The following is a 3,027-nucleotide window of genomic DNA, read 5'->3' on the forward strand; positions in this document are numbered from 1 at the left end:
GGTCATTGGGCTGAAGATTATGGTTGGTCTATCATCCTTCAACGAGATCTTCTATCCCCATGACTTGCTCTGATGCGGTCGTTTTTTCTAACGTCGATGACACGTCCAGTTGTCGAGATTGGTAATGTGAGTTTGTAACCCATCCATTGAGGTTCTTGGAATGATTCTATAGCTTATCATTTCTATGTTGGGAGTTGGATCGTGGGTCTTGGGCAAAGGAATCCTTGGTTTCCCGCCCTTCGAGTTGAAGGAAGTGTCATAAGGCTCATTTTTTTCCAATTTTTTTCAATTTTATTGATTTTATTTCAATTTTGTCAAACTCACTCGGGTGCTCATCTCAATCATTTCAACCTTGTTGGCATTCAATAAGAGAGTCTTTAAAAATAACCGGTAACTGTTCAACTGGATTATCACATTAACAATTTGAATCAAATAAAGTGACATTAACCATTTGAATTACCTCAACCCCACTTGTTGAACTTGACCAAATGTCTATAACATAACACTAACAAAGGTACAAAGTAACACAAATAAATGTACAAAGTACACAAATAAACGTAAAGTAACATTAACAAAGGTACAAAGTTCATAAAAGTCTTTTTAATCTAAAATACCATTGAACTTGACCATTATAGTTCTTTTCAAACGTAGATAAAGTTTAAATTTGGGTCTCCTTGTCAAACTCACTTGGGTGTTAATCTCAACCATGATGTCGTTCAACAAGAGAGACCTTGAAAATAGGCGGATTATCGCATTATCCATTTGAATCATCTCAACCCAGTAGTTGAAATTGAACTAAATATCTATAATATAACTCTAACAAAGGTACAAAGTTCATAAAAGTCTTTTTAATCTCAAATAGAAACTATAAAATAAACTGAAATAAGAAAATAATATTCCATTGCCAAGAATCAAATCCAATCCTACTGGGTGAAAGCCAACTATCCTAACCGCTGGACAACAATGGATTTTTGGTATAGATGTTCTGAAGTCTTTTTTTAGATCGCTGAAGAGTTTTAGCATGATCTTTTGCTTAATGTCTAACTCTTCGACACGTCCTTCCCTGTGTGGGTTTAAGTTCTCAGAGTTACCGCAACCTTTTGAGCTGCTCAATTGTGTGGCTCTTTCTTCAAAAGAGTCAACATCAAATGTTAGGTTTTTGATTGGCAACCCATCCACGGGAGCGTTGATTGCATTGATTCCATCAACGATCTTCCCATGAGTTTATGGTGCATGACCCATTTTTTATACCATTCACCTTCGAGCACTACCATAGTTTTACATCGTCCATGATATGCATTGCGGCTAACGTAACTCTCAGGTCATATGGGAATGTTCCTATAGCCTTCAACTCTCAGGTCGTATGATAGAGTTCTTAGAGCTACCACGACATTTTGAGGTGTTCGATCGTGCGGTTTTTTCTTCAAAAGAGTCAACATCAAACGTAAGGTCTTTAATTGGCAACCCATCCAGGGGAGCTTTGAATGCCTCGATTCCATCAACGGTCTTCCCATGAGTTTATGATGCATGACCCTTTTTTATATCATCCACCTTCGAACGCCATCGTCCATGAGATGCATTGTGGCCAACGTAACTCTTAGGTCTTATGAGCAAGTTCCTGTAACCTTCGAATATTGTTCTACGTAAAAAATAATGTTTTTAATTCCTTAGCATCCCGATTCCCATTTAAGGGTTTGTGTTTTTAGATTTTGAATTTGTTGCCCAACATGAGCTTGGCTTGGGGTGTGGTTCTCTACGACCCTGCTTGTCAAACTCACTTGGGTGCTCATCTCAGTCATGATGGCGTTCAACAAAAGAGATCTTAAAAATGACTGGATTATCACATCAACCATTTGAATCACCTCAACCTTGTTAAACGTAGTATCGATCATATCTGTATATAGTAAGATAATATAGTGGTTTATTAGTTTGTTACCAAATATATGTTTTACTGGTTTGTTACCAAATCAATGATTTCATGGTTTGTTACTAAATCATTGTGCCATTCAACTTAACATGGTATCAGAGCCAACGTTTATTTTTTAAATGTCTACCATATCTTCTTCCTCCTCCCTACCTACCATCTCCAATACCGTCTCAACTACCATGGCGACCTTTGGCCCAGTTCCTCCACACCATGCTGTCACAATTCGTCTAACGAAAAACAACTTCATCATATGGCATGCCCAGCTCCTCCCATACCTACGGAGTACGAAGCTTATGGGCTACTTCGATGGCACCAATGCCGCACCTGCCAAGCTGGTCCCTTCCTCAACTGCTACTGGTGCTAAGCTGGTCTCTAATCCGGCCTATATTAGTGGTATGATCAGGATCAACAGGTCCTTAGCGGCTTTCTCTCCTCCATGTCTGAGAAGATTCTTCACGATGTAGTTGTCGCTACTATGTCCAAGGAGGCGTGGGATACCCTGCAGCGGATGTTTTTGTCATCAACTCGTGCTCGCACTACTTATATTCGTGTTGAGCTTGCCACGTCCAAGAAACGAGATCAATCTGCTGCAAATTATTTTTGCAAGATCAAAGGGCTGGCCACCGAGCTGGCCACCGCCGGCTCTGCCTTGCAGGATGATGATGTGATCGCGTATCTTCTCGCTTATCTTGGCCCTGACTATGATCCCTTCGTCACCTCAATGACTACCAAGAGTGAAGCCTTCACGCTTGATGATGTGTTTGCACATCTAATGACGTTTGAAGCTCGCCAACTACAATACCAGGCTGAACTTCAGTTAAATCCGAGATCTTCTGCCAATTATACTGGTCGTGCTGAACTTCAGTGAAATCTTGGATCTTCTGCCAATTATGTTGGTCGTGGTGGTCCGTAGAAGAATCGTGGGCATAGGGATCGTGGTCGTGGTCGTTCTCAAGGTTATGACCCTCTCGTCCTGCTGGTGATCGTCGTGGCCCTTCTGCTCGTCCTTCCTGCTAGATCTGCGGCAAAATGGGGCATACTGCTATCCGCTGCTGGCATAGGATGGATGAGTCCTATCACTAATATTGATTTTGAAGATG

The 3,027-nt window shown here is 41.0% G+C and overlaps 1 non-coding gene across 1 annotated transcript; it reads left to right on the forward strand.

The window, feature by feature from the left end:
* The first annotated feature begins 2,573 nt into the window (after nucleotides 1–2,573).
* LOC111469956 lies at nucleotides 2,574–2,713 on the forward strand. The gene has a single exon (XR_002714960.1). It is a non-coding gene; the product is annotated as a small nucleolar RNA Z247 (small nucleolar RNA).
* The last annotated feature ends 314 nt before the right edge of the window (nucleotides 2,714–3,027 follow it).

Source organism: Cucurbita maxima, unplaced genomic scaffold, assembly GCF_002738345.1.
Source record: "Cucurbita maxima cultivar Rimu unplaced genomic scaffold, Cmax_1.0 Cma_Scf00042, whole genome shotgun sequence".
In the NCBI taxonomy this organism is placed as follows: domain Eukaryota; kingdom Viridiplantae; phylum Streptophyta; class Magnoliopsida; order Cucurbitales; family Cucurbitaceae; genus Cucurbita; species Cucurbita maxima.